At 44.4% G+C, this 13,191-nt stretch overlaps 1 protein-coding gene across 1 annotated transcript in view; it reads right to left on the reverse strand.

The window, feature by feature from the left end:
* Positions 1–13,191, reverse strand: part of LOC309554127 (A disintegrin and metalloproteinase with thrombospondin motifs 2-like) — a gene marked incomplete at its 5' end in the record, with an annotated part of 1,497,034 nt that overhangs the window by 920,296 nt on the left and 563,547 nt on the right. The gene's annotated exons all lie outside the window — the stretch shown is intronic.

The raw sequence follows: 13,191 nt of genomic DNA on the forward strand, positions 1-13,191 counted from the left end.
GACAAGGGAGAAGATTAAGCCAATAGTATGTACAGATCGGAATATAAGAGCCTGTTTGCCTAAATCATGTCACTCCATCCCTAATATCAAGTCGAAAAAAAAGGGGGGGAAGGTTTGGTATGGCAAGAAGAATACAAAAATATAACGACATTCCCTAATTATGTTGATAGAAATCAAAAACTTAGAGACCATCTCACAAAATATGCCACTGACCTCATCAAAGGGAAGGAAAAAAAAAAACCCGTATTTATCGGCGTATAACACGCGCTCCGGCGTAGAACACGCACCCCAATATTTGGAGAGAAATTTCAGGAAAAAAGCTTAAAATTTAAAATAAACAGCTTTGAACTCAGAACATTTTTTTTTTTTAAATCAAATGATATCTCACCAGTGCCCATGAATGCAGCCTCATCAGCAGTGTCCAACAATGCATCCTCATCAGCAGTGTCCATATATGCAGCCTCACCAGCAGTGTCCATAAATGCAGCCCACCAGCAGTGTCCATAAATGCAGCCCACCAGCAGTGTCCATAAATGCAGCCCACCAGCAGTGTCCATAAATGCAGCCTCACCAGCAGTGTCCATATACAGTATCCAGCCTCAATATATGCAGCCCATCAGCAGTGTCAATGTATGCAGCCCATCAGCAGTGTCCATAAATGCAGCCCACCAGCAGTGTCCATATATGCAGCCCACCAGCAGTGTCCATAAATGCAGCCCACCAGCAGTGTCCATATATGCAGCCTCGCAAGCGCAATGTCCAAATATGCAGCCTCGCAAGTGCCATTGGAACTGACCAAATTTGTTTTAAAAAAGGCCGGGAAGCAGCGCAGAGAGCAGAAGGGGCGGGCCGGGCTGAGGAGAAGGAAGGACTAGCTGTCATAAGAGCAGAAGGGGGCGGGCCCGGGCCGAGGAGAAGGAAGAAGTAGTGAGCGCAGTCATCGGAAGTCCCGCCTCCTCTGCCGAGACGTGTGACGTCTGTCATAGGCGGGACTTCCGTTCTCCCTTCTCCTCGGCCCGGCCCGCCCCCTTCTGCTCTTATGACAGCTAGTCCTTCCTTCTCATCGGCCCGGCCCGCTGCTCCCTTCTGCTCTCGGCAATGCTTCCTGGCCGTTTTTTTTTTTTTTTTTAATATCGGCGTATAACACGCATTGCTGCTTTTTCCTCCATTTTTAGGAGGAAAAAGTGCGTGTTATACGCCGATAAATACGGTACTTAAGAGACAAAAAATCATATGATGGTAACTATGCTTATAAGTGGAATCAGGAAGGATTTAGACAATGTAAGGGTTACTCTAAACCAAATTTTGAACTTCCCGAAACTAATTTAGATGGTATAGACTCTGACCTTTCCTCCTTATCTTCCATGCAATTTGCCCAATTAGGCCCACACCCTAGCTACACAGCTGGGGATTCCAAGAAAAGGTAAAAAGAGAGCAACACTCCCTCACTTGATAATCCTAAAAAAAAACATACCCTTGGTAAAACTAAATCATCACGTAGCAAATGTACACCACAAGGCCTAGCGTTACAGAATTTACCCATCCCTCACTTTACCTCATCCCCAAGCTTCGGCTCCATCTATTACCAATACTCACGGTTTAACTACTTCAGGCACCTCCAGTAACTCCAGTTAATTTGAAGTAGCCCCTATCCCTCACCCCTCTTCAAATGAAAAGCGCACAGCACCCATGTTCTGCAGCACTCATAAACCAGAATCCAAAATCACTCCCACACAAGTTAAAAATTGCTCTCTTCCCCCAAACTAATCTTGCCTGATCCCCCCTCAGGGGAGGATCTGGAAAAATATGCCATCATCAACCTGTCATCCTACAATCTAACACAGGAAGAAGAGGAGGTCTTAAAATTAGGCCTCACCCTCTGCCCTGACCAGGAAGCTAATACATTTGAATTAATCAGAGATCTACACCCATTCACTAGAATACTAATGTACAAAGTACTATATGACAAAGATCACAATGTACTAGACACACCTACCTATGATAAATCACTTCTAGACAACATCACTTTGGAAGAAATGCAAGCACTTCAGGATTTAATGGAGTTGTGGGATGAAAGTGACTCTGAGATCCCCTCAGATCTCTTAGTCAATGAACCCACAATCAAGGACCCTATTCAAATACCCCCCAAAAGTTATAAACTTAAATCAAAATCTTTCCCAGTACTACAGGGTAATCACAATATCTCGGCTTTTGTCTTCCAAGTAACTAAAGCAATTGAAGGCACTAATTGGAAAACAGGTCCTCCTTGTAACATTCCTCAGAAATATAGACAAGCACTCAAATCTTTGGAAAATAATACTGACATCGTCATCAAACCATCCGATAAGGGAGGGAATTTAGTTATTCAGAACAAAAAAGACTATGAAAAGATGTGTTATGATATAATTAATAATAAGGACTGGTACAGACCTGTGCCTTCATTCTTTGTTCAGGCCAGCACAGTCAAATTCAAACAGATCATATCGCAAGCTTTCCAGACAGGTATTATTGATGAAAATACATTAAAATACCTCAATATTCCTAATCCGCGAATACCCACAATGTATGCATTACCCAAAATCCATAAGAACATGACCAATCCACCAGGACGCCCAATTATCTTGGGCTGTGACTCATTGACAGAAAATGCGAGTTGTTTGATTGATGAGTACCTGTATCCCCATGTCAAATCCCTTTTCTCGTATGTCAAAGATACCATTGATCTATTAAAGACCATTGATGGAATACAATTTCCCAAAGATGCATGGCTTGTTGCCATAGATGTAGAGGCTCTCTACAATTCAATTCCCCATGGTCGGGGTCTTGAAGTGATTGGAGAACAATTAAAAGAACGCGGCCATGAATTTTGGATGTACAATGACTTTGTTTTGCGTATGCTTGAATTTGTTTTGACACATAATGTGTTTTTGTATAAGCACTCCCACTACCTCCAGGTACAGGGTGTCGCACTGGGGGCCCTCTGTGCCCCCTCTTATGCGAATCTGTACCTGGGGGGGTTGGAGCGTAACCTATTTTACCATAATGAGGCAAATGGGCATTTAGACCAAGTCATATCCTGGCCTCGATATATTGAGGACATCTTTATGATTTGGGCAGGATCAAAAATTGATCTAGTGAACTTTCTGGAGAATTTAAAATACAACAATTACAATTTGAATTTAACATACAGTTTTGATCAAAAAAGATTATATTTCTGGATGTTGAAATATTCACTGACCAAGAAGGATCTCTATGTTCTACACTATATAGAAAACCGTCCGCAGGTAATACAATACTGCATGCTACTAGTTCCCACCCAACCACTGTGATCAAAAGCATTCCATATAGCCAGTTTCTCAGGTTGAAACCTAATTGTATCTTGGACTCAGATTTTCATCGAGAAGCCAATGCCCTCCAAAAAAGACTTCTAAGGCAGAGGCTATAGTAAAACCTGCCTAAGAAAGGCATTCAACAGAGTTAAGGATAAAACCAGATCTTCTCTTATCTATAAAGAACTTAATGTGACCAAATCCACTATCACCAGAGTGATAACGAAATATAATAGACAACATCAAAAAAATTAGTGCTATCTACAAGAAGTTCTGGTATCTATTGACTTCAGATGCTAAGATCCACAAACACATTCAATCCTATCCTGAAATTACCTTCAAACGTTCCAGATCTTTAAGGGACAGTCTTGTAAAAGTCATTACTCCATAAAAATTTCCCATAACAGTAAACCCACAGGCACATACAGCTGTGGCAAATGTAATTACTGTCCACAAATTGCAGAGGGTCCTAATATCTTATTGCCCAACAATTCTATATGGAACCCAAAACATAGGATTACTTGTCAAACAATAGGTGTTGTTTATTTAATGAAATGTAAATGTAACGCTTTCTATGTAGGAAAAACAAAGAGACCCTTTTTCAACAGAATCAGGGACCATGTTGTACTAGTAAAAGCCAAAAAAAATGGAAACACCAATCAGTAGACACATGGGCCTTTATCATCAATTTGATCTTAAATGTATGAAATTTTTTAGTCTAGACCATGTCCCAGCCCATGAGAGAGGAGGGGACATAGACAAAAAACTCCTTCAGATAGAAACCAGATGGATTTATTCCCTTCAGGCCACCCGCTATCCAGGACTAAATAATGGAATTAGTTAGAAGTCCTTCTTATAACTTTCCCAATTTTCTCCCTTTCTCCTTGGCTATTTTTTTAATTTATTTCATTTTTATTATTTTCAAATAATTTTTTATTTTTTTTATCATTTTGCTTTTACTTTTTTGGTTTTCTCTTTTTTGATAATATTTTTTGAACTTCTCCTCATGGCTCTTCCTAAGATTCGGTTCATATGCAACTGTTAGAAGTAAAAATCAATATCTATAATTATGTAATCATGGGTCATTCAAAATTTACGTTACATGTTAGATTAGACACGTAATATGTTAGATCCTTTTCTCTTATGTTAATTTTTGCAAATCTGTCTGTGTATTTCATATTTTGTATAAATTGGTGTCATATAATGATGAACATTTTTATATTCACTTTATGTAAATACTAGGTATGTGAAAGTCTATGCTCATGTGTCACGCCTTCATCATGTTCATTTCATGAAACTTTTTTTTATCCCATACAAGAACATATCCTCCATTTTATGCGGACTGCATAGCTGCCTGTGATGGTCACCTGCCTCAACTTATAGGATCTCCCGCACGGACGCCCGAGGCGTCCCCTGGGATCCTCCTTACAATTCCCCAAGTGGTGAATAGGAGGGACCAGGGGAGCCATCCTTTCTGGGTGATCGCGCTCAGTTCGACCCGCCCCCCCTTGTCGTATTCCATCCGGCCGGGACGAATGCGTCACTGCTTCCTCCATCTGTGGCCACTGCCCCGGTCTGGGCAGAAGTACTTGCATTTGTCCCGATGCAATAGGGAGGGCCATAGTGCCTGCGCGTCAATCCAGACATCACATCCACATCCCGTCCCACATTCACTGTGGGCGGGGTGGAGGGGATATAAATAGCAGCCCTCTTTGTGAAATAATCAGTGTTTCACTGCACTCCCAGCGCGCCAGACCTATGGTTATCTTTGGTAAAGTTAAAAAATACTTTTTACTTTCTGTATGAAACTATGCCCAAATTTTCAAGTTTTCAGAACTCTCATCCTTAAAGCGGTTGTAAACCCGAAAAAAAAAAACCTGCAAGACAAAGGCATAATGAGCTAGTATGCATCGCATACTAGCTCATTATGTATTATTTACCTTAGAACGAAGCCCCGACACAGACCCCCGGACACCGCTGCTGGCGCTGGCATGATCCCTCTGAGTCTCTTCCGGGTTCGGCGGCTCCGGCACTGTGATTGGCCGGATGCGCGTGGGAGTGATTTTCCGGCAAGCTCCCGGCAAGGAAAACTGAAGGTCCCCTCGGACCTTCAGAGCGCATGCGCCGCTCGCGTGAGTGGCTGCATGCACTGAAAACATCTCCTAAACCGTGCCGGTTTAGAAGATATTAATTGTACCTACAGGTAAGCCTTATTATAGGCTTACCTGTAGATAAAAGTGTCAAAAAGCGGGATACTACCGCTTTAAAAGGTGTTCCTCTCTCTATTTGTTGCGGTGTAGGTGGAACCTGCTCTATACCTATCCCCAGAACTAGGATGGTATTTTTTCTTTCGTTTTTGAATTTTTGACCACTTACCAACATAGTTTATGTGGAAGTTCTTTTCCCACACATTTGATCAAAACCATTTGGTTTGGGAAACCCATGTGTGTCATTTTGATATCAGTTTTATTAATTGGTCTTCATAAATGTCAATTTTGGAATGCCATGGTTCCGGGACTGCCCAAAAATGTCAGTCTCTAAACGCGTCGCACTTTGGAATTACACTGTCAAAACCATAACCAATTCCCAAACGTATGCTATATTAAAGTGGAAGTTCAGCCTAAAACTATCTATCTCTAAATCTACTTGCAGCCACATTCTAAGACTGACCTATCTAACCCTGTAAAGCAAAAAAGTAGCTATACATAACTTTTCTGAAGCCGATCCGGTGCAGGCCAGGTCTCCACCCGCTGCAAAAGTTTGGGCACCCTGCAGAATTTATAGCATTCACTGCCCCTTTTGCAAGGCTGAGACCTGCCAGTGTCATGGATTGTTCTCAGTCATCGTCTGGGAAGACCAGGTGATGTCAATCTCAAAGGTTTTAACCACTTAAGCCCCGGAAGATTTTACCCCCTTCCTGACCAGGGGGTATTTTGCGATTCGGCACTGCATGATTTTAACGGACAATTGCGTGGTCGTGCGACGCTGTACCTAAACGAATTTGGCGTCCTTTTTTTCCCACAAACAGAGCTTTCTTTTGGCGGTATTTGATCACCTGTGCGATTTTTTGATCACGCGCTATAAACAAAAAAAGAGCGTAAATTTTGCAAAAATAGCAATATTTTTCCCTTTTTTTTATATGAAATTCCCCCAAAAATAAATGTAAAAATCAAAATTTTTTTTTAATATTTTCGGCCAATTTGTTTTATGCTACCTATGTTTGGTAAAAAAAATCGCAAAAAGCGTATTTTGATTGGTTTGCGCAAAAGTTATTGCGTTTACTAACAAAGGGAAAGATTTTTGTCATTTTTGTTGTTTTTTTTTTTTTAACGCGTAATAGCGGCGATCTGCGATTTTTTTTTGCGGTACTGCGACAATGCGACGGACAGATCGGACCCTTGACTGACATTTTTGACACTTTTGGGGTTACCAGTGACATTTCTACAGTAATCAGTGCTATATATATGCACTGTTACTGTAAAAATACACTGGTAGTGAAGGGGTTAACTTTATTTGAGAGGGAGGGGCTGTGTGTGTCCCTAGGGGCGTGCTTCTAACTGTGATTGGCTGGGGCTTCAACTGTATGCAGAGTGATCAATGGATCTACATAGTAGATCCATGTGATCATCTCTCATACAGAGAGGAGAATGACAGGCAGCTTGTTTACACAAGCTGCCTGACTTTCTCCCTCTCCCCCGCCGATCGCAGAGTGGCCGGCGGCGATCGGGTCCGCGGGTCACACGCGCGGGGGGGTCCGTGACCACGCGGGAGCGGGAGCGCGCCTCCGGCGGCGCGCGCTCGCTCCCTAAACCCTCACAGGCGAGCGACGTAGACCTACGTCACTTTGCCTGTGAGGGGCTGACCGCCCACGTAGATAGTCGTGCGGCGGTCGGCAAGTGGTTAAATGCCCAGACTCATCTGACCTTGCCCCAACAATCAGCACCATGGGATCTTCTAAGCAGTTGTCTAGAAAACTGAAACTGAAAATAGTTGACGCTCACAAAGCTGGAGAAGACTATAAGAAGATAGTAAAGCGTTTTCAAATGTCAATATTCTCTGTTCGGAATGTAATTAAGAAATGGCAGTCATCAGGAACAGTGGAAGTTAAATCAAGATCTGGAAGACCAAGAAAAATATCAGACGGAACAGCTCGCAGGATTGTGAGAAAAACAATTCAAAACCCACGTTTGACTGCACGATCCCTCCAGAAAGATCTGGCAGACACTGGAGTTGTGGTACACTATTCCACTATAAAGAGATACTTGTACAAACATGGTCTTCATGGAAGAGTCATCAGAAGAAAACCTCCTCTACGTCCTCACCACAAAAATCAGCGCTTGAACTTTGCAAATTAACATATAGACAAGCCTGATGCATTTTGGAAACAAGTTCTGTGGACGATGAGGTTAAAATTAAACTTTTTGGCCGGAATGAGCAAAGGCACGTTGGGAGAAGAAGTGGCACAGAATTTAATGAAAAGAACCTCTGTCCAACTGCTAAGCATGGGGGTGGATCAATCATGCTTTGAGGTTGTATTGCAGCCAGTGGCACAGGGAACATCTCACGAGTAGAAGGAAAAATAGATTCAATAAAATTTCACCAAATTTTGGATGGTAACTTGATGCCATCTGTGAAAAAGCTGAAGTTAAAGAGAGGATGGCTTCTACAAATGGATAATGATCCTAAACACACCTCGAAATCCACGAGGGATTACATCAAGAGGCGTAAACTGAAGGTTTTTCCATGGTCTTTACAATCTCCTGACCTCAACATAATTGAAAATCTATGGATAGACCTTAAAAGAGCAGTGCGTGACAGACAGCCCAGAAATCTCAAAGAACCGGAAGACTTTTGTAAGGAAGAATGGGCAAAGATACCTCAAACAAGAATTGAAAGACCCTTGGCTGGCTACAAAAAGCGTTTACAAGCTGTGATACTTGCCAAAGGGGGCAGTACAAGATATTAACTCTGCAGGGTGCCCAAACTTTTGCAGACGCCATTTTTTTGTTTTCTGTTATTTTGAAAGTGTAAATGATGGAAATAAAATCTAACTTTTGTTGACATATTATAAGAATGTCTAATCTGTAATTTGATGCCTTTTGGAGATTTTTCCATCTTTCCTTGGCTTCTTTATGCACATTAATACAAATTTTTACCTGGGGTGCCCAAACCTTCGATCACCACTGTATATGTTTAATAAATTACCGGTAGTTCTTTTTTATAATCATGTGTGTTTTTGCCCTTTAACATCCCTGCCACCCTACATTTTTTGACTCATGTTTAGACAGGCTGCCCGTGTAATATTTTACTGATAGTAGCACACATAGAAGATACCTGGATTTCTTGTAGTGAAGCCACATATAGTTTGCATGTTGTGTCTCTAAAGGAGCCATGGCATAGACTAAAAAAGGGTTAGTTCTTTGAAAATCAAACTCTTTGCAAAGGAATGCAAAAATGTATTTTAATATGCCATACCATGTCCTGGACCTCCATGAATTGCAGCTATGCAATGGTTTAAAGATCAACCTCAGCCTGTAAATGGAAAAAAATTGGATTTTTGTATTTACCTTAAAATCCATTTCATCGACGGACACAGCACTCCATAAATTATAACTACTGGGTTATATTGCCTTTTCCAGGAGTAGGACTAGACAGAACAAAAAACATCTGGCTATGCCCATGGGCTGTCCTCAGCTTGGTATATAACCCCCCTTTCTGCTCTAGGTAATCAGTTTAGTAGCAAGTAGGGATGGCCTTGCGGTTTAGCCCGGCGGTCGGTTCGCAGCAAATTTTGCTTGTTTGCTACCCGCCAATTTTGCGAACACATGGCGTTGTTCGTGGAGGCCATATTAGTTTACATTGGGGAGAACTTTGACCCATGACACAGCCGTCAGGTGGAACGGGACAGCCAATTGAAACATTTCAGCACATGGACATGCCCCCTACCTTATAAATAGACCAGAGCAGGCGGCCATTTCACATTCTGCTTTTTGTCAGCGTAGGGAAAGGTCTGCTGTGTTCATCAGGGAAAGATTGCCAGACACAAATAGCTCTGTTAAGATCCACAAAAGTCTTTTTTCCGGGCTGGTATTTTGGTATAGGTCTACTACAGTCTCTTTTCAGTTTAGGGACAGGTATCCAGTCTGTGCTCCAGGGACAGACAGAGATCGACAGCATGGGCATCCGCAGAACTTTTTTCGGGGGGGGGGGGGGGCGTAACTTTAAGGTCACCCATGCTCCGACCCTTTTTGACAATGTCATGAAGGGGAGGAGCTTAGTCATCATCACATAACGCACAGGCAACAAAAGGTTTGAGAAACTTGATGCAAAAGCTTAATAGAAGAATCAAGCTGCCATAATGTTTTTATGTTCACACTATTGACACTATTGAATGCAAGCTGAATGTTCGCTGATCTCCCTTCCCTCCATCTGTTGGTACCTGCCATGCCAGTCCCTGGTCTGCCAATGGGTTTATGGAGCCTAGGAAACATGGCTGAGGTGTGTGTGTGTGTGGGGGGGGGGGGGGGGGGGAGGGATCTGGTGTATACACTGCTGATGGATTGTTCCCATATGACAGACAAAACTTGGCTTGTCAGATTTATACACAGTAAGTGAGATGCTTTCTTTTAGGCCTTGTTTTCATTTACATTTTCAGGGCAGTAAAATCGCACGACTGAGCCACATTTACCAGAACTTATGCTACAAAGGCACTGCCACCATAGTATGTAGTATGGAAGTGGCAGCTGAGGGTTTTACATACTCCCAGTGGATAAAGACATTGGGCCTGTGTGTAAAACCCCCTGGCACCACTGTTGTACTATGTATGACAGTGGCAGTGCCTTTGCAGCAAAAAGGGGAATGGTTGGGTGGTGGTAAACGTGGCTCAGCCATGCATTTTTACTGCCCTGAAAACAAATGAAAAAAAGGCCTAAAAGAAAGCATCTCACTTACTGTGTATAAACCTGACAAACCAAGTGTTGCCTGTCATATGGAAACAATCCATTAGCAGTGTAGCCCCAACAGATCCCTTTCAAACACCCCGTTAGTGCCGGCCACCCCCCCCCCCCCCACACACACACACACACACACACAGGCGCACCGGTCCTCAGCCATGTTTCCTGGTCTCCATGCACCCATTGGCAGACCTGGGACTAGCATGGCAGGTGCCAACAGGTGGAGGGAAGGGAGATCAGCGAACGCCCGTTTGCTGATCTCCCCTTACTGTTTGATGACATATCGCCAGAAGTAGTACAGAAACTACTTTTAGGAATTGGGGCGGCACCGCAAAGTCGGTGTCGTACCGATTGGGCCGATTCCATTGCTGGCAATTGGCTCCAAATTGACATGCGATTTGACATGTTAAATCGCATGTCAAATCAGACCAATGTGAACGTAGACTGAACGTAAGCAAAGTCTCTCCTCCTGCCTCTGGTGCATAAGCACCAATATCCCTAGGATTATATCCTTCTAATCAAAATCCATGTCATGTCATGTCTGTGCCCCACCACTGACCTCTGCCATTGCACTCCAGTGCTGCCTCTGGCCTGGTGCAGCATGCATAACCCACTAACAATAACATCCTTCCTTCTCTTGAACCCCTTCAAATCTTCATCCTGATCCGCTGCCCCTGACTGTGTCTTATCATGCCATTAGCAGATCAATTAGTTCTTCTTCTCACTCACTTTTCACAGTCACCGCCGCTGGTGTGTCCTGATGACTCTCTCCTCCACCAGGCTCCTCTCCTCCACAAGCCGCAGCTCCACCCCTCCTGACTGATGTCAGCAGGGAATCCTTGATCCGGCCCGCCCCCTGCATCTGTTCGAAGGAGAGAGGAGAGGGAGAGCAGGGAGCAGGGCGTGGCGATCTGCTCACATAGGTTGACATTCCAGACATTCCAGGGGGGGGCACTCGCCCCCCCTTGCCCCCCCCCCCCCCCCCCGTGCGGACGCCCATGATCGGCAGTGACACAAATCGCTCTGTTAATGTCCACAAAAGTCATTTAAATTGCTGCAATTTATTTGGTATAGGTGTACAGTTTCTGTTCAGTTTAGGGACAGGTATCCAGTCTGTGCTCCAGGGACAGATAGAGATCGGCAGTGACACGAATCGCTCTGTTAATGTCCACAAAAGTCATTTAAAGGGGGCGTGGTTTACGCGGGCTCAGAGATGGACGCCTGACTCTGAGCTCCGAGTCGAGGACCAGGGAATTTACCCGTATCGAAGGGACATCAAGCCGCACACATCGCCAACCAGCACCCGGACCCTCCACTGACAGCCGCAATGTCTTCCCGGAAGTGTAAGGAGGAATACCGGCCGAAGAAATTGACGGCCTTCTTCCTCAGATCGGCACCACATGAGGCCTCCCAAGATGGCGCCGCCAACAGAGGTAACAAGCGGCCATCCGCCCATTACTCTGACCTTCCCGATTCAGGCCAACAGCTTAGAGAAGGAGACCCCCCTACATCACCCCACGGGGACCCCACATCTTCATCCCCGACCTCAGGTAGCCCAGCTAAAGCTAAGATGCGGATGGATTCACCCATCCACCAGGCCGTAGCAGTTAACACTGATCTCCCCCTGCAAGCTGACACATCCATCATGTCCCCAATAGCAGCCTTTCCTACTACAGGTCAACCTGTAATTGACTCCACACTGAAAGAGATGATGTTGCTACTGCAATCCTCCCTCATGACCAATCTATCTCTCTTGGTTCAGAAATGCACACAAGATATTAAACGCATCGATAATAGAGTTCACTATGTAGAAGAAAAAATTGAGGAATGCACCAGCACTGTCAATGATCTGATAGACGCCTATGAACATTAAAGTAATGACATGCTGTGGGTCAAATCTAAACTTGCGGACTTAGAGGATCGTTCACGCCGGAACAACGTGAAGATCCGGGGGGGCCCAGAGTCGGTCCTTTCGCACACTCTGCAGGAATATGCCCATAATCTATTATCCACCCTGCTGCCAGGCCTCACACCTATGGAGATGGCCATAGATCGCATCCATAGAATCCCGAAACCCAAGCACCTGGATGATTCAGTTCCCAGGGATGTTCTTATGAAAATCCACTTCTATCAAGTAAAGGAACAACTCCTCTCAAAAGCCAGGCTGCTGCCTTCTCTCCCGCAACCCTACGAAAGCTTACAGCTGTATGCAGATTTGTCCCAATTTACTCTCCAGCAAAGGAGGCAATTGAAAACCATTACAAAGGCCATGAACAATCAAAAGAGCACATACAAATGGAGGTTACTGGCAACCCTACTAGTTCACCTCAATGGGGTACAACACAGCATCTCCTCCATGACTAGGGGCAACTGCTGCACACATGGGGAATCATCCCTGAGCCGCCCCAAGACAGCCATCACCCACCTCCTGCCACCGCCTACCCACCTAGGGAGCAGAGGCAATCGAACCATCAGAGCAACAGGCAGAAGTGATGTCCCACTGCATCAACCTCTTCAAGCGTTCCCTGGATCCAGAATGGCTCCTGCAAATGACTTTTCCCCACATGTTCAACAGTGAAACAGCTGTGGCTGTTGAATTCAGCCTTATTTTTGTTTGTTGCTATTGTTTTCTTTTTTTCCCTTTCTCTTTTTTTTCCCCGTCCCGTTCTTTGTCCCTTTTTTTTTTCTATTTGCTTCCAAGCAGTGCACATCGGCCCTACCAGACCCAGTGACTCCTTCGTTCCGGTTACCAGGCTCTGAAGACGGACGTCCAGCACATCCTTCTCCCTCTGACCACACCACAACAGATCCGGTTAGCAGTCCAGCTACTGCGGAGTCGTCAACCGTGAGTCCTACTTACCTACTGGCACCTCCTGCACACCACAATGCCACTTAGAATCCTGTCCCTC

This window comes from Pelophylax lessonae (genome assembly GCF_965119305.1).
Source record: "Pelophylax lessonae genome assembly, chromosome: 4".
In the NCBI taxonomy this organism is placed as follows: Eukaryota; Metazoa; Chordata; class Amphibia; order Anura; family Ranidae; genus Pelophylax; species Pelophylax lessonae.